This window comes from Aquarana catesbeiana, linkage group LG07, assembly GCF_042186555.1.
Source record: "Aquarana catesbeiana isolate 2022-GZ linkage group LG07, ASM4218655v1, whole genome shotgun sequence".
In the NCBI taxonomy this organism is placed as follows: domain Eukaryota; kingdom Metazoa; phylum Chordata; class Amphibia; order Anura; family Ranidae; genus Aquarana; species Aquarana catesbeiana.
The window spans coordinates 343,952,575-343,972,038 of NC_133330.1; the positions used below are offsets into that span (position 1 = coordinate 343,952,575).

The window sequence follows — 19,464 nt, forward strand, 5'->3', positions numbered from 1 at the left end:
TGATGATGTCACAGGTTCAGCCACCTATAGATTATCCCTGATGATGTCACAGGTTCAGCCACCTATAGATTATCCCTGATGATGTCACAGGTTCAGCCACCTATAGATTATTCCTGATGATGTCACAGGTTCAGCCATCTATAGATTATCCCTGATGATGTCACAGGCTCAGCCACCTATAGATTATCCCTGATGATGATGTCACAGGTTCAGCCACCTATAGGTTATCTATATTTATATATATTAAGATTATGGTCTCACCCTATACTGTGCCATACTTATTGATCTTTATTATCATATCGGTTATTGTTTTCTATGACTCACAGACGCACTCTGTACCTTGTTACAATGTGGATGACATGTGAACATCGCTATGGGTCACACTATGTATCTTACAAAACTGCAAGAAAGACCCGAAAGTGAAAAGATTTTGAACTTTTGGATGTACGATCGTCACTCTGATGAGTTTATTTATGGCATTCAGAGACCCCGCTGATCACAATTTAATATGGCCGCCCCTGGAGCGGAGCGTTACATTGTATCAGTTATCTGTTGAGGGGAAACATTTTGTTTCAATATGGCCGCCCCCGGCGCGGACTGTTACGTTGTATCAGTTATCTGTAGAATGGAAACATTTTGATTTACGTTGGTAAAACGCCCTTTCATGTTCTTTGGTGTCGGATCGCTTAGAAGCCCCGCCCTGCAAATCAGAATCAGACGATTGAAATAAATTGGATAACGAGATCAAATCGAATTGGTGACATTTGGAATAAAAAACCCCACAACGGATTGTCAGCTTTGAGTCGAGGATTTCCTACACTTTCCCCTGACAATGAACGCCGGCTCTCCCTCTCCGCCCACCGCCAGCGGCCTGAAATCTAATAACGCCGTTCTCCCTTAACACGGGTTCCAATTGAAACAATTCCATATTAAATCTGTAATTTGGGGGTGTCAGAGTCGCCCCCCCCCCGATGTAAATTCTCTGGAAATAAACGACGTCTCCCTGATTGGATGTGTCAGGTCAGCCGCCACCTGCAGCACTAAAGATCGGTGAAATATGTTCAGACCCCCCGAACGAGGGCGGCACGCTGCTTGTAGCCCCCCGGCTCTGGTGGATGGATGGGAGGGGGGGGGGGATGTGTATTTAATAACGGAATTTGTATGCACGCCTGCAGTCAGGAGCCAAGGATGAGCGACCAAGAGGCGGCGAGGATTGGAAGGCGCTCCCGCTAAACAGATGCTTATAACAGAAGAAGACATATGAAATCAGATGTAGTCAGTATTAATATCCAGGGGCGCCCGCGCATACACAACACAAAAACGCACACCCCGCCACACACACCACCCCCTCCCCCGCCCCGAAATCAGCACCGGGGACGACAATACATTTTTATGAGAAATGTTTGGGAGATCAGTACATGAGATGTGACAGAAAAAGCAATGTCGCTGTCATGTTCACTTTGTGCAAAGCGTTTTTCAGTCCCAGATGCCGAGCAGCCGCGCCGCGCCGCGAGAAATTGAATTTTGGCTCTTTAATGCTCCCTGATTTGGCAGATGGTTCGGCAATGTTGAAAGAAGAATGGATGGGAGATGGAGAATCATCCTTGTCTGACTTATACAGGAGACACACAACACAGCGCCAAAGTCTACGGAGGACCTAAAATTACGGAAGAGGCAATCTGCGGCAATGCGCCCCGGCGTGTCATGGCGGCTCGGGCCGGGATCGTACTTCAAATATAGAAATGTTATCTGTATGGTAATAGTCTGCAGAACTCCTATCCCCAGATAACGCTCAAGAATTGAAAGCAGTGGTCGCCAAACTGCGGCCCTTTGCTGGCTTTTATTTGAACCAACAATGAGGCATAGTTTCCCCCCCACTGACCGCAGTGAAGGGGCACAACTCCTCCCAACGACACCAACCATGGGGCACAATTCCTCCCAACGACACCAACCATGGGGCACAATTCCTCCCAACGACACCAGCCATGGGGCACAATTCCTCCCAATGACACCAACGATGGGGCACAATTCCTCCCAATGACACCAATGATGGGGCACAATTTCTCCCAATGACACCAATAATAGGGCACAATTCCTCTCAATGATACCAAAGATGGGGCACAATACCTCCCAATGACATCAACAATTGGGCCCAATGACACCAACGATGGAACACAGTTCCTCTCAATGACACCAACGATGGGGCACAATTTCTCCAAATGACACCAATAATATGGCACAATTCCTCGCAATGACACCAACAATTGGGCCCAATGACACCAACGATGGGGCACAATTCCTCCCAATGACACCAAAGATGGGGCACAATTCCTCCCAATGACACCAAAGATGGGGCACAATACCTCCCAATGACACCAACGATGGGACACAGTTCCTCCCAATGACACCAACAATTACACCAATGATGTGGCACAATTCCTTCCAATGGTACCAACAATTGGGTCCAATGACACCAACAATGAGGCATAATCCTCCCCCCCCCCCACTGACCCCAATGAAGGGGCAAAACTCCTCCCAACGATGGGGCACAACAATTGGGTCCAATGACAACAACGATGGGGCAGAATTCCTCCCAATGACACCAAAAATTGGGCCCAATGACACCATAGATGTGGCACAATTTCTCCCAACAATGGGGCAGAATTCCTTCAATGAAACCAACAATTGGGCCCAATGACACCAACAATGGGGCAGAATTCCTCCCAATGACACCAAAAATTGGCCCACTAGCGGCCGAAAAGCGCCACTAAAACGACAGTAAAGTGCCGCTAAATCTAGCGGCCCTTTACCGCTAACGCGGCCTGCTGGCAGTGTGAAGGGGGTCTAAGAGCTGTGAAAATGTGGAATAGACTCCCTCCAGAGGTGGTTCTGGCCAGCTCAGTAAATTGCTTTTAAAAAGTCCTGGATTCTTCCCTAAATGTACAGAATATAACGGGGTACTGACATTTATAGGTAAAAGTGATCCAGGAAAATTCCGATTGCCTCTCGGGGGGATTCAGGAAGGAATTTTTCCCCCTGCTGTAGCAAATTGGATCACCTTTCTCTGGATTAACTGTGGGTATAGGATTGTGTATATGGGATTCTATGGTTGTTTTTTTTATTATCTTTTATTGGCTGAACTGGATGGACTTGAGTCTTTTTTCTAACTAACTATTTAACAATTTCTCCCAATGACACCAACAATGGGGCACAATTCCCCTCAATGACACCAACAATAAGACCTAATGGCACCAACAATAGGGCACAATTCCTCCCAATGACACCAACAACTGGGTCCATTGACACCAACGATGGGGCACAATTCCTCCCACTGACGTCGGGCCCCTATGTGGGAGGAGTCGGTTACAAAGTATCGATAATCATCAATAAAATATGTTTCAAACAAATGCAAGTTATTTATTTCCCAAAACATTAAAAACTCCCCAAAAAAATCCCACCAGGAGGAATTCCGCCGTCCCTGAAGAAGTCTGATGTCGTTTCTGAACTCGGCTTTTTTTTTGCTCACAGGCGGGACGCCGGCGGATGATCACAAATGGAATAAATATTTTTCTTTTCTCCTGACGGGGAGATCAGAGCCAATTAAGAGCCGGACAGTCGCCTGACACTGCCGCCGTATAGGGTGCTGCATGGATGGCTCTGCGTCCGATTACTGAATGTTTATTTACAGAAAGACATCCCCGAATTTTATGAAGACGGATCGCAATGTAAGCAGACCATAATAAGCCGATCGCATTCTCTGCGCCACCGCTAATAAATGACAGAGATTTGCATAGGACTTGACATGTTCATGAACGCAGCTACATCAATGTCATCATTTACACCCGGCCGCGTTCGGCGGGAATACAACGCGTCCGTCATCCATCTTCATTGCGGGGCTTCAATCAGGCGGAACGATCGGACTCCTGAGCCAAAGAGCTAGCACTCTATTTGGCTGTCCAGAGAGCAAGTGGGTTTTTCTGCGATTAGATGAATTTTTTTAAACAAGAGGAAATGTTACGATGAATAACTCAGTATTGTGAATGTGGAAAGCGGACGGCGTTTGGATTAACGTCAAGGAAAGCGTGGAGCGTCCTCGTCTTCTCCAATCATTATTACTGCTATTAATAATATTGTCTGAAATGAGGACCTGTCACCAACCCTAAAAACTGCATCCTAAAGCACACATTAGAACTTGACTAGTCTATGCCCCAGCACAGCCCATCCTTGCATGACATAGCCCAATTAAGGTCTGTGCTGGCCCAGCTCCTATGCCTCCCCCACTTGTTGGGGGGTGGGTGTGCTCACATTTCCATGAATTCAGTAAGATGGTGCAAAAAAAAGGATACTATCAGGGCTTCCTTTCATAGGTCAGTGTGGGTGTCTAGTTTGAGTCTCATCACCAGACGCCCTGAACCCGTTCCTGCCCCCCATGGAGTGTTCTCATGTCTCCTGATACATCCTCTAGAATAACCAAATCAGCCTTTCCCAACATCTCTACCCCAAAGGAAACCTAAAAATATTATTCAGATCTCAGGGAACCCTTATTAAAAATTAATACATTGGTGATCAGTGAGAAGAATGTTCCTTACATTGGTGATCAGTGAGAAGAATGTTCCTTACATTGGTGATCAGTGAGAAGAATGTTCCTTACATTGGTGATCAGTGAGAAGAATGTCCCTTACATTGGTGATCAGTGAGAAGAATGTTCCTTACATTGGTGGTCAGTGAGAAGAATGCTCCTTACATTGGTGATCAGTGAGAAGAACGTTCCTTACATTGGTGATCAGTGAGAAGAATGTTCCTTACATTGGTGATCAGTGAGAAGAATGTCCCTTACATTGGTGATCAGTGAGAAGAATGTTCCTTACATTGGTGATCAGTGAGAAGAATGTTCCTTACATTGGTGATCAGTGAGAAGATTGTTCCTTACATTGGTGATCAGTGAGAAGAATGTCCCTTACATTGGTGATCAGTGAGAAGAACGTTCCTTACATTGGTGATCAGTGAGAAGAATGTCCCTTACATTGGTGATCAGTGAGAAGAATGTTCCTTACATTGGTGATCAGTGAGAATGTTCCTTACATTGGTGATCAGTGAGAAGAATGTTCCTTACATTGGTGATCAGTGAGAAGAATGCTCCTTACATTGGTGATCAGTGAGAATGTTCCTTACATTGGTGATCAGTGAGAAGAATGTTCCTTACATTGGTGGTCAGTGAGAAGAATGTTCCTTACATTGGTGATCAGTGAGAAGAATGTCCCTTACATTGGTGATCAGTGAGAATGTTCCTTACATTGGTGATCAGTGAGAAGAATGTTCCTTACATTGGTGATCAGTGAGAAGAATGTTCCTTACATTGGTGATCAGTGAGAAGAATGTTCCTTACATTGGTGATCAGTGAGAAGAAGGTTCCTTACATTGGTGATCAGTGAGAAGAATGTTCCTTACATTGATGATCAGTGAGAAGAATGTTCCTTACATTGGTGATCAGTGAGAAGAAGGTTCCTTACATTGGTGATCAGTGAGAAGAATGTCCCTTACATTGGTGATCAGTGAGAAGAATGTCCCTTACATTGGTGATCAGTGAGAAGAATGTTCCTTACATTGGTGATCAGTGAGAAGAAGGTTCCTTACATTGGTGATCAGTGAGAAGAATGTTCCTTACATTGGTGATCAGTGAGAAGAATGTCCCTTACATTGGTGATCAGTGAGAAGAATGTCCCTTACATTGGTGATCAGTGAGAAGAATGTTCCTTACATTGGTGATCAGTGGGAAGAATGTCCCTTACATTGGTGATCAGTGAGAAGAATGTTCCTTACATTGGTGATCAGTGAGAAGAATGTTCCTTACATTGGTGATCAGTGAGAAGAATGTTCCTTACATTGGTGATCAGTGAGAAGAATGTTCCTTACATTGGTGATCAGTGAGAAGAATGTTCCTTACATTGGTGATCAGTGAAAAGAATGTTCCTTACATTGGTGGTCAGTGGAGAAGAATGTTTATTATTATACACGATTTGGTGGTGAGAGTGCTATGCTGGTGGTTCCACCAAGTGGTGTTGGTCCCGGAACTCTTTAGGCACCATCGGGTGGGAGGTCCATCAGCCAGATATCTAGTAACTTTTGGAGGATTCCAGGGAACCTGGTTGGGAATGTTTGAACTAAACCCTATCATGAATCATGGGACCTCTGATAAGAACTGTGGCTGCTCTGCGGGTTGAGGAAGTTTGGAGATCACACCTCCACCATCCCTGAGAGAAGAATTAATTTGGTGGCTTCATTGTGATTTGTTGCTCTGAGTTGGGTTCATTGTGATTGGTTGCTGTGTGTTGGGTTCATTGTGATTGGTTGCTGTGAGTTGGGTTTGTTATGATTGGTTGCTGTGTGGTTGGTTCCTTATGATTGGTTGCTCTGTGTTGGGTTCATTTTGATTGGTTGCTGTGTGTTGGGTTCATTGTGATTGATTGCTGTGTGTTGGGTTCGTTATGATTGGTTGCTGTGTGTTGGGTTTGTTATGATTGGTTGCTCTGTGTTGGGTTCATTGTGATTGGTTGCTGTGAGTTGGGTTTGTTATGATTGGTTGCTGTGTGGTTGGTTCCTTATGATTGGTTGCTCTGTGTTGGGTTCATTTTGATTGGTTGCTGTGTGTTGGGTTCATTGTGATTGATTGCTGTGAGATGGCTTCATTGTGATTGGTTGCTGTGTGTTGGGTTTGTTATGATTGGTTGCTCTGTGTTGGGTTCATTGTGATTGGTTGCTGTGTGTTGGGTTTGTTATGATTGGTTGCTGTGTGGTTGGTTCCTTATGATTGGTTGCTCTGTGTTGGGTTCATTTTGATTGGTTGCTGTGTGTTGGGTTCATTGTGATTGATTGCTGTGAGATGGCTTCATTGTGATTGGTTGCTGTGTGTTGGGTTTGTTATGATTGGTTGCTCTGTGTTGGGTTCATTGTGATTGGTTGCTGTGTGTTGGGTTTGTTATGATTGGTTGCTGTGTGGTTGGTTCCTTATGATTGGTTGCTCTGTGTTGGGTTCATTTTGATTGGTTGCTGTGTGTTGGGTTCATTGTGATTGATTGCTGTGTGTTGGGTTCGTTATGATTGGTTGCTGTGTGTTGGGTTTGTTATGATTGGTTGCTCTGTGTTGGGTTCATTGTGATTGGTTGCTGTGAGTTGGGTTTGTTATGATTGGTTGCTGTGTGGTTGGTTCCTTATGATTGGTTGCTCTGTGTTGGGTTCATTTTGATTGGTTGCTGTGTGTTGGGTTCATTGTGATTGATTGCTGTGAGATGGCTTCATTGTGATTGGTTGCTGTGTGTTGGGTTTGTTATGATTGGTTGCTCTGTGTTGGGTTCATTGTGATTGGTTGCTGTGTGTTGGGTTTGTTATGATTGGTTGCTGTGTGTTGGGTTCATTGTGATTGGTTGCTGTGAGTTGGCTTCATTGTGATTGGTTGCTGTGTGTTGGGTTCGTTATGATTGGTTGCTGTGTGTTGGGTACATTGTGATTGGTTGCTGTGTGTTGGGTTCATTATGATTGGTTGCTGTGTGTTGGGTTCATTATGATTGGTTGCTGTGTGTTGGGTACATTGTGATTGGTTGCTGTGTGTTGGGTTCATTATGATTGGTTGCTGTGTGTTGGGTACATTGTACATCCTCGGTGCCATGCGCTCGGCTTTATTAAATTACCTCCAATATCTTTTTATTCTGAACACTAATAAATCTCTCGGCGGCCCTAAACGCTGCGAGGACGGAAGGCGAGCGCGGTCGCCCGTTAATCACTCACCCAGCCAGGGCACTGGATAATGACCCGTCTCCATAGTAATTGCCCGTCCCGCTCTCCCCACACCCCGGTGATACATGCGTTTTAAATGACACCATGTACACAGGAAATTACTTACCAACTATCACACCGCTGACACTTTTAATTAAGGTGATTTACACCGAATTATCCCTTGGAAATAAAAAAAAACGTCCGTATAAAATATGGATTCGCCGGGTTTTTTTTTTTTTGTTTTTCTGTTTGGGGAATCGGAAAGGACTTTATTACCAAAGACAACTTCCCCTTCCTCATCGCTAATCTCTCCTCCTCACCTGTAATTACCCGCTGCCCGCAGAATCGCACCGTGACATCATGTAATGAAGGGGCCCGGCCAGATTAACCTGATAATTGGCACTAAAAAGATTCACCGCGAGCAGGCGAGGCGCCGGCAGCTGCGGCAGAGTCGCTGACATGCGACCGATACTTTACAGCTGGCCGGTCCTGCCTCAGCGCCAACAAGGACCGTAGAGGGGTACACATACCAGCAGATTAGACATTTATTTATGGCCCCCTTCACACTTGGAATTTGCCGCAATTCTGCCTCCTGTTCCAAATCACGTGCCAATCGCTGAAAAACGTGCGACGTGCATTTGGGTGCCAATTATTCTAAATGGCAACTCAAACGCTGTGCAATTTTGCCAACAGAATCGCGGTAAAATGCGCCTTTAAAAGTCGCGTTAAGCTCGTCGCCCCCCAAAAAAAGGAGCAAAAGTTTCTATTGCGACAAAAACGCACAAGACAGCCCATTCACTGCAAAGAGCGGCACACAGAATCGCATTAAAATCGCCCACACAAAAATCGCCAGCGGGAACACGAAGTGCAAATGGGGCCTTTAAGATTCTGGAATATGTTTTACATTTCAGATTCTGGCTTCCCTTAGGCTCCAGTTCACATCTGGGCGTCGCCGGATTGCGGGCGGAATCGTCACGATTCTGCCCACAATCCTGAATCACAGCAAGTCGCGGGACGCCCCCTTTGCGATTCCTGCCACTTCCAATGGCACCCCGATCGAGTTTTTTTTTGAGGTGACAGGCGTACCACGATTCTGTTTGTACGATTTCACCGCGATTCGTGGGCCGACAACTGCGGCAAAAATTGCGCCGCGATCGGGGGAGGGGTGTCATTGGAAGTGACGAGGATCGCAAGGGCGTCCTGCGATTTGGGACCGCGGGCAGAATCGTGGCAATTCCGATCCGGGGACGCTTAGATGTGAACGAAGCCTCAGGGCCCCATTCACATCGAGCGTTTTCTACATGTGCCAAGTTTTTTTTTTCCCTGCACTTTTTTGTGTGTTTTTTTTTTTTTTGTGACACACATTTATTTCCATGGACTGCCCTTCGTGCGACAAACGCAGCAAAGTAGCTCATGTAGCTTTTTGCCACGTTAAGCCTTGCGTGTTTTTTACTGCGTGTTCTGCCGCGTTTGTTGCACGCTCTTCCATGTAGCCAAACGCACATCTTCCTTCCCCGTTTGGAAGTGCCGTTAACAATGAATAACACAGCGAACAAGACATTATTTTTTTTTACGCGTTTCGTAAACAAAATGGGATACAAGGAACAGCACCTGCTAACAAGGCATGCATTTTTTTTGCGTTTCGTAAAAGAAACGGGATTTTGCGCACATTTTGCGAAGTGCGCAAGTGTGAACGGAGCCTTACGTTATTGACCTAAACTGTCCACACTGCAAGCTCTAGACATGTACAGTCCGTTTCGTTCCGAATTTTTCAGATGTAATTTTTTTTTACTATTCTATTTTATTCTCTTTGGAAATTGAAAAACTATTAGATTTTGAAAAGTTTCGAAAACAATTTGAAAACGATTAGAATTTTGTCCGAATTTTTTTTTCTGGATTCATTTAAATTCAGCACTATTCTAATTCGAAAAATCGGATATATCCGAATTTCCGAAAAACTTAAAAAATCATCGAAATTTTAATTCGGAACGAAATGAGCCGTACATGTCTACATTTTTTTAAATTAGAAAAAAATTTTCAAATTCGAAAACTATTTGAAATTGATTCGAAAACGAATAAACGAAACTAATTCCGAAAACGAATTAAACAAATTTAACTAAATGAATCGAAACAAAAATTTTTTTTTGTCCTGCACATGTCCAGCAGGCTCTGTGCCACTCCCCCGCCTCCTCTCTGAACAATGCAAACCGATTAGGGGGCTCTCTTCTTCCTCCTCCTTCTATTGGCTTACAGAGCAGCTCCTCCCACTTCAAGCCTGATTTCAGTCTCAGCCGTGGTGTGGCAACTCAACTAACAAACAGAGTGCGGTTAATTTGAGAGGACGAATTTCAAAAATGATATCATGACCTTTTGAAGGAATACAATATATAAATGAGGTAAAGTTGACGTCTAAGCAAAACGCGTAACACACAGATGGGTCACATGGATGGGAGCCGCCAAAAAAATTTGTATTTATGTGCATCCAGGTCTGGGATTTACACAGCTCTGCCACACAGCTTAGCAGTAGACCTGATTTTTTATCTGCTGCAGTTTCACCTTCCCTTACAGGTCTTGTACTGTGACTGGACGGTGCAAGGAGAAGCATTAGAATCAACTTTATTATACCGACGAGCAGACTGGAAGATGACAAATCTGCCTCTAATCCTGGGGAAGAATTGGTGCGGACAGGTGAAGGTTCCAATGTAACAAATAATTCCTGAAAATCTCTTCCGAATGATCACCGGGGGGTGGGGGATGGTCGGAGACGGTTGGGATTTGGATCGCAGAAGATGAGCGGAGGATCGTGCGTCCGGAGTCGATGGTTCTTGTCATCCCTGGTGACAGAAAGCAGGCGCTCCCCTCTCCATGTGATGGATGTGCGGCAGAGCGCCGATCGGACAGATATCACATAATGGCCAACGCCGAATAAATTCACATCAACAGCCGGGCAGATAATAAACAGACAGCCGTCACCATAAATCCCCCCCTCCTGTCCCGGATCAGTCTGGGAACGCAACCTTTGCGCCTGATGGATGAGCGGGCCGACGCCCAGACACATTAGTTACCCGGGCCCCGCGGGCCATCCGGCGGATTCGGGGTGAGAAGAGATTTATACACACACACCCGTCATACAGGAAGGTTTATGGATATAGAATCTGCGAGCAAAAAATGGCGTCGGATTCCACGGTGATGGCGAGGAAATGACCGCTTTCTCTGATTTCAAAAACAAAGTCACCCATTTACCCCCCCCCGGGGGTTGTATTGTAAGATTTGAATTGGAAGCTCTTAGGGGAAGCTGTGACTTCGACTCTTCATCCTTACATTATGGGACATAATTAGTGTTGTCAGGGCATAGAATAGGTGCAGGACCCCCCCCCCTTCTGAGTCACTTCTTGTCTCCGCCCCCTACCCACCTCCGAGCACCATCCCTTGGTTCCACCCCCTACCCACCTCCGAGCACCATCCCTTGGTTCCACCCCTACCCACCTCCGAGCACCATCCCTTGGTTCCACCCCTACCCACCTCCGAGCACCATCCCTTGGTTCCACCCCCTACCCACCTCCGAGCACCATTCTTTGTCTCCATCCCCTACCCACCTCCGAGCACCATCCCTTGGTTCCACCCCTACCCACCTCCGAGCAACATCCCTTGGTTCTAACCCTACCCACCTCCAAGCAGCATCCCTTGGTTCCACTCCCCTACCCACCTTCGAGCACCATTCCTTGGTTCCGCCCCCTACCCACCTTCGAGCACTATCTCTTGGTTCTGCCCCTACCCACCTCCGAGCACCATCCCTTGGTTCCACCCCCTACCCACCTCTGAGCACCATCCCTTGGTTCCACCCCTACCCACCTCTGAGCACCATCCCGTGTCTCCATCCCCTAACCACCTCCGAGCACCATCCCTTGGTTCCACCCCGTACCCACCTCCGAGCACCATCCCTTGTCTCTGCCCCTACCCACCTCTGAGCACCATCCCTTGGTTCCACCCCTACCCACCTCCAAGCCACATCCCTTGGTTCCACCCCTACCCACCTCCAAGCACCATTCCTTGTCTCCGTCCCCTACCCACCTCCAAGCACCATCCCTTGGTTACACCCCCTACCCACCTCCCAGCACCATCCCTTGTCTCTGCCCCTACCCACCTCTAAGCACCATCCCTTGGTTCCACCCCCTACCCACCTCCAAGCACCATCCCTTGGTTTCACCCCCTACCCACCTTCAAGCACCATCCCTTGTCTCTGTCCCCTACCCACCTCTGAGCACCATCCCTGGGTTCCGCCCCCTACCCACCTCCGAGCACCATCCCTTGGTTCCGCCCCCTACCCACCGCCGAGCACCATCCCTTGTCTCCCTCCCCTACCCACCTCCAAGCACCATCCCTTGGTTACACCCCCTACCCACCTCCCAGCAACATCCCTTGTCTCTGCCCCTACCCACCTCTGAACACCATCCCTTGGTTCCACCCCCTACCCACCTCTGAGCACCATCCCTATTGGTTCCACCCCCTACCCACCTCCCAGTATCGCCCCTTTTAGAGAGTACAGAACCAAGTATCATTTTGTTGTGATAAGTAATTTGTATGGAATTTGTTAATAACAGCACAAAAAGCAGTAAAGTAGATCTCCCGCAGCCAGCAGCAATAGACCGTCCCAGCAACAATAGATCCCCCAAGCAACAATAGATCCCTGGTAGCAACAACAGATTTCCCAGCAGCCAGCCCAGCATCAATAGACTCTCTATCAGCCAGCAACAGTAGGCCCCCTCCCTCAACAGTAGATCCTTTACAGCAACAATTGACCCCCCAGCAACATAAACCCAACCAGCAACAATAGATTCCTCTCCAGCAACAATAGACTGCCACGCAAAAATAGATGCCCTCCAGCAACAATAGATCCCTGACAGCAACAACAGATTTCCCAGCAACCAGCAACAATAGGCCCCTCCTCAACAGTAGACCCCTTCCAGCAACAATTGACCCCCAAGCAACATAAGCCCTCTCCCTCCAGCAACAATAGATTCCTCTCCAGCAACAATAGACTGCCACGCAAAAATAGATGCCCTCCAGCAACAAAAGATCCCTGACAGCAACAAAAGATTTCCCAGCAGCCAGAAACAATAGGCCCCTCCTCAACAGTAGACCCCTTCCAGCAACAATTGACCCCCAAGCAACATAAGCCCTCTCCCTCCAGCAACAATAGATTCCTCACCAGCAACAATAGATCTTCCCAGCAACAATAGACTGCCACACAAAAATAGATGTCCTCCAGCAACAATAGATCCCCCAGCAGCCAGCAACAACAGACCCCTCCTCAACAGTAGATCTCTTCCAGCAACAATTGACCCCCCAGCAACATAAGCCACAGCAGCCAGCATCAATGACCCTTCAGTACACCCCCAGCACCTCTTGACATTACATACATTCAGTGCTGGAATTTTTGTCTTGATGTTTATCTGTCGCTATAGTATTATAGTAATAGTTATAATGTAACAGCACCACACCCCAATAAATAGTAGTATTTTTGCTCAAGGAAAGGATGGGATTTGTTAGCTGCCATGTAGATCCACCAAACAAATATATTTAAGATATGTTCTGTATACGTTATTCATAAAAAAGGTAAAATATGATGTATAGATCTGATTTTTGCATATGTACTTTTAATTAATGAAATATACTTTCTTTATATAGTTGTACTGTTGCACTTTATTACTTCCTGAAGAAGCCAACTTGGCGAAACATGTAGAAGACATAAGTGCACTTGGAACCCACTACAATGTAGCGATATCTATTGTTCAACTTTTCACATGTATTCACAATATCCTTGTGTCTATGGATTTTATTTTATTTTAATGAATAAAGTTTGCAGTACATGTCATACATTTATTTCTTTGGTGGATCTACATGGCACCTAAAAAATCCCATCCTTTCCTTGTCAAAAATACATTTATCCATCACTCTGAATCCTGTTTTGGTTTGTGTTTCTTTTTTATTGTCTTGTATCTTTTATTAAAACGTTATGAAAAAAAAAAACTCAGAAGACGAATCCCTTTGCTTCCTATTTGTATTTTTCCACATTTCCTTATCGATCGTTCACTTTTCAAGGCTTCAGAGGAATGGAATCGCAGTTTGGGAAAACAGAAATTCTGTTTTATTGAAGGAAACAAAGTAACAATTTCTAGATACATTGTGTGTATGACATTGGAAATAGTTCGATGAGAAGAATAAAATAAGACTGCAGATTGAGATCCATTCATATCTGATCAACAGTGAACATCGATCACTAAAATCACTGAGTCATTCTATTCATTACAATGTATCGTCCGGGGTTACAACAACCAAGTTCAGTGTGATCGCCTCTATAGGGGTTCAGCAGGGACTGAATGGGGACACCTGATGTAAGGGGGGACTCTGATGGGGACACCTGATGTAAGGGGATTCAGATGGGAACCCTGATGTAAGGGGGTACTCTGATGGGGATACCTGATGTAAGGGGGCATTCTGATAGGGACCCTAATGTAAGGGGGTACTCTGAAGGGGACACCTGATGTAAAGGGGGTCTCTGATGGGGACACCTGATGTAAAGGGGGGCTTTGATGGGGACTCTGATGTAAGGGGGGACTCTGATGTAAGGGGGTACTCTGATGGGGACACCTGATGTAAGGGGGACTCTGATAGGGACATCTGATGTAAAGGGGGACTCTGATGGGGACACCTGATGTAAAGGGGGATACTGATGGGGACCCTGATGTAAGGGGGTACTCTAATGGGGACCCTGATGTAAGGGGGTACTCTGATGGGGATCCTGATGTAAAGGAAGACTCTGATGGAGACACCTGATGCAAGGGGGGGGGGCCCTGATGTAAGGGGGTACTCTGATGGAGACACCTGATGTAAAGGGGGGCTCTGATGGGGACCCTGATGTAAGGGGGGACTCTGATGGGGACCCTGATGTAAGGGGGGATTCTGATGGGGATTCTGATGTAAGGGGGTACTCTAATGGGGACACCTGATGTAAGGGGGGACTCTGATGGGGAACCTGACGTAAGGGGGTACTCTGATGGAGACACCTGATGTAAGGGGGTGATTAATGGGGACCCTGATGTAAGGGGGGACTCTGATGGAGACCCTGATGTAAGGGGAACTCTGATGGAGTCCCTGATGTAAGGGGGGACTCTGATGGAGACCCTGATGTAAGGGGGACTCTGATGGAGACCCTGATGTAAGGGGAACTCTGATGGAGACCCTGATGTAAGGGGAACTCTGATGGAGACCCTGATATAAGGGGGGGACTCTGATGGGGACACCTGATGTAAGGGGGGACTCTCATGGAGACCCTGATATAAGGGGGGACTCTGATGGAGACCCTGATATAAGGGGGGACTCTGATGGAGACCCTGATGTAAGGGGGGACTCTGATGGAGACCCTGATGTAAGGGGGGACTCTGATGGAGACCCTGATATAAGGGGGGACTCTGATGGAGACCCTGATGTAAGGGGGGACTCTGATGGGGACACCTGATGTAAGGGGGGACTCTGATGGGGACATCTGATGTAAGGGGGACTCTGATGGAGACCCTGATGTAAGGGGGGACTCTGATGGGGACACCTGATGTAAGGGGGGACTCTGATGGGGACAACTAATGTAAAGGGGGACTCTGATGGAGACCCTGATGTAAAGGGGGACTCTGATGGAGACCCTGATGTAAAGGGGGACTCTGATGAAGACCCTGATGTAAGGGGGACTCTGATGGAGACCCTGATGTAAAGGGGGACTCTGATGGAGACCCTGATGTAAAGGGGGACTCTGATGGAGACCCTGATGTAAAGGGGGACTCTGATGAAGACCCTGATGTAAGGGGGGACCCTGATGGAGACCCTGATGTAAGGGGGGACCCTGATGGAGACCCTGATGTAAGGGGGGACTCTGATGGGGCCCTCATTGAATTTTCTGTATGATTTAAAGGAAAGGGGAACCATGAAGGAGGGAGGAGGGGAGGAGAAATGATGAAATTCTGACGCAGACAGCAGTTGTGCGACAACCAAACACCACAGAGGAGACGCAGAACTTCCGTGTAAAACTTGTAACAACTTTAACTGGCGCCAATCTGTGGTCCTTGGTGTCACCCGCCGATGACGGATGAGCAGCGGCCGCCCCCCCGCCTCGGAGTGAGCGCTGTACAAATTCATATAATTCAATTATAACATAATAATAAAGAAAACATACAAAATTGAAGAATCCACTTAATGTCAACTGCCAGCGCCGCTCCCATCCATAATGGGCACAAATGCGGTTAGAGCAATTTGTTGGTACACATGTGCCGGAGCCCTGTTAGCGGGAGGCCTGGGCCGCCGCCGCTGCAAAGTGCCACTTACGCTTCCATGAGGCTATTTATCAAGAGTCACAAATGGGCAATAAAGGGATATAAGATTATCCGTTTCACACAGGGCCTTATTATGTCAATGTATCACCGCGCCGTTACCAGCACGCCGCGCTTTCCAACGGCCAATAACTGATTTCCACCACAGCCGCTTCCTGCTATCAGGGGCATTTTTCAGATAATCAGATTGTGATAATATGAAGTGCTATAAATTAATCCATTTCCCTCCCTCTCCCTGTAAAATCAGCTGATTGGACGCTAATGTTCCAAGACAAAACGCTCGCTCCTTCATGCTCCTCCATAATTATGCAGAACATCCTCCGCAGTATTCCTGAACAAGCCATATATTATCCAATCTTCAACGGGACTGATCTGTGGGAGAGAAGGAGTCGCTGGGCCGTGATGTCACATCCGAAGACGCGGACCTTTCATCTCAGGGAAGGAACTTGGATGGTCTTGTTCAGCTATTTACTAAAATAAAGGGGGACACGGTCTGTTTTACTCTATTAGAGGTTCAACCGGTGGATGGCAGAGATTTACAAGAAAGAGAATTTGCTTTAATGTGAACCGAATATAATAGAAACAAAAAGCCCCGAACAGAGTGAGGACAATCGTTATTGGGCCTCGGATCTGCCAGTGTAACCTTCGTACCTCCCGTGTTATGGCCCAGGATGTGCTGAGAATCTCCGGAGATACTTTATTAACATAGAATTTATAAATGTGATGTCTTCATTGCCGAAAAATTCACTGTGCTGGAGAAGCTTTGTGTCTCTTCTTCAGCAAAACAGACCTTGTTTTATTGCCAAACTTTCTCCTTCCCATCTTGCACAGTTGAGGAGTCTCAGTTCCTATTGATGTAGAATCCAATGTTGAGGAGTCTTGGGATCCTATCAATGTAGAATCTAATGTTGAGGAGTCTCAGTTCCTATTGATGTAGAACCCAGTGTTGAGGAGTCTCAGTTTGTATAGATGTAGAATCCAATGTCGAGGAGTCTCGGTTCCTATCAATGTAGAATCTAATGTTGAGGAGTCTCAGTTCCTATTGATGTAGAATCCAATGTTGAGGAGGCACAGTTCCTACCGTTGTAGAATCCAATGTCGAGGAGTCTCGGTTCCTATCGATGTAGAACCCAATGTTAGGGAGTCTCAGTTCCCACTGATGTAGAATCCAATGTTGAGGGGTCTCAGTTCCTATCGATGTAGAATCCAATATTGAGCAGTCTCAGTTCCTATCGATGTAAAATCCAATGTTGAGGAGTCTCAGTTCCTATCAATGTAGAACCCAATGTTGAGGAGTCTCAGTTTTTATTGATGGAAAATCCAATGTTGAGGGGTCTCAGTTCCTATCGATGTAGAATCCAATATTGAGCAGTCTCAGTTCCTATCGATGTAGAATCCAATGTTGAGGAGTCTCAGTTCCTATCGATGTAGAATCCAATGTTGAGGAGTCTCAGTTCCTATCGTTGTAGAATCCAATGTCGAGGAGTCTCAGTTCCTATCAATGTAGAATCTAATGTTGAGAAGTCTCAGTTCCTATTGATGTAGAACCCAATGTTGAGGAGTCTCAGTTCCTACTGATGTAGAATCCAATGTTGAGGAGTCTCAGTTCCTATCGATGTAGAATCCAATGTTGAGGAGTCTCAGTTCCTATCGATGTAGAATCCAATGTTGAGGAATCTCAGTTCCTTCTGATGTAAAATCCAATGTTGAGGAGTCTCGGTTCCTATCAATGTAGAATCCAATGTTGAGGAGTCTCAGTTTCTATTGATGTAGAATCCACTGTTGAGGGGTCTCAGTTCCTATCGATGTAGAATCCAATGTTGAGGATTTTCAGTTCCTATCAATGTAGAACCCAATGTTGAGAAGTCTCAGTTCCTACTGATGTAGAATCCAATGTTGAGGGGTCTCTGTTCCTATCGATGTAGAATCCAATGTTGAGGAATCTCAGTTTCTACTGATGTAAAATCCAATGTTGAGGGGTCTCAGTTCCTATCGATGTAGAATCCAATGTTGAGGAGTCTCAGTTCCTATAGATGTAGAATCCAATGTTGAGGAGTCTCAGTTTCTATTGATGTAGAATCCAATGTTGTGGGGTCTCAGTTCCTATCAATGTAGAATCTAATGTTGAGGAGTCTCAGTTCCTATCGTTGTAGAATCCAATGTTGTTGGGTCTCAGTTCCTATCGATGTAGAATCCAATGTTGAGGAGTCTCAGTTCCTATCGATGTAGAATCCAATGTTGAGGAGTCTCAGTTTCTATTGATGTAGAATCCAATGTTGAGGGGTCTCAGTTCCTATCGATGTAGAATCCAATGTTGAGGAGTCTTAGTTTCTACTGATGTAGAATCCAATGTTGAGGGGTCTCAGTTCCTATCGATGTAGAATCCAATGTTGAGGAGTCTTAGTTTCTACTGATGTAAAATCCAATGTTGAGGAGTTTCAGTTCCTATCGATGTAGAACCCAATGTTGAGGAGGCTCAGTTCCTATTGATGTAGAATCCAAAGTTGAGGATTTTCAGGTCCTATCAATGTAGAATCCAATGTCGAGGAGTCTCATTTCTTATTGATGTAAAATCCAATGTCGAGGACTTCCACCTAAAACCAATTTTTTGCTTTGTGCCTTGGTCCCAATAATTTGGTGGAGGGGGGATCATGGTGTGGGGTTGTTCTTTAGGGGTTGGGCTTGGCCCCTTAGTTCCAGTGAAGGGAACTCTTAAGGTGTCAGCATGCCAAGACATTTTGGACAATTTAAGGCTCCCAACATTGTGGGAACAGTTTGGGGGTGGCCCCTTCCTGTTTCAACATGACTGCACACCACCATTGCACAAAGCAAGGTGCATAAAGATATGGATCAGCAAGTTTTGGGTGGAGGAACTTGACTGTCTTGAACACCTTTGGGATGAATTATGCCCCGTACACACTATCGGACATTCCGACAACAAAATCCATGGATTTTTTCCGACGGATGTTGGCTCAAACTTGTCTTGCATACACACGGTCACACAAATCTTGTCGGAAATTCCGATCATCAAGAACGCGGTGACGTACAACACGTACGACGAGCCGAGAAAAATGAAGTTCAATAGCCAGTGCGGCTCTTCTGCTTGATTCCGAGCATGCGTGGAACTTTGTGCGTCGGAATTGTGTACACACGATCAGAATTTACGACAACGGATTTTGTTGTCTGAAAATTTGAGATCCAGACCTCAAATTTTGTGTGACGGAAAATGTCTGATGGAGCCTACACAGGGTCGGAATTTCCGATAACAAGCTCCCATCGAACATTTTCCGTCAGAAAATCCGACCGTGTGTACAGA

The 19,464-nt window shown here is 46.1% G+C and overlaps 1 protein-coding gene across 1 annotated transcript in view; it reads right to left on the reverse strand.

Annotated features, from left to right (window-relative positions):
- RNF220 (ring finger protein 220) overlaps positions 1 to 19,464 on the reverse strand; it is a 144,651-nt gene that overhangs the window by 102,094 nt on the left and 23,093 nt on the right.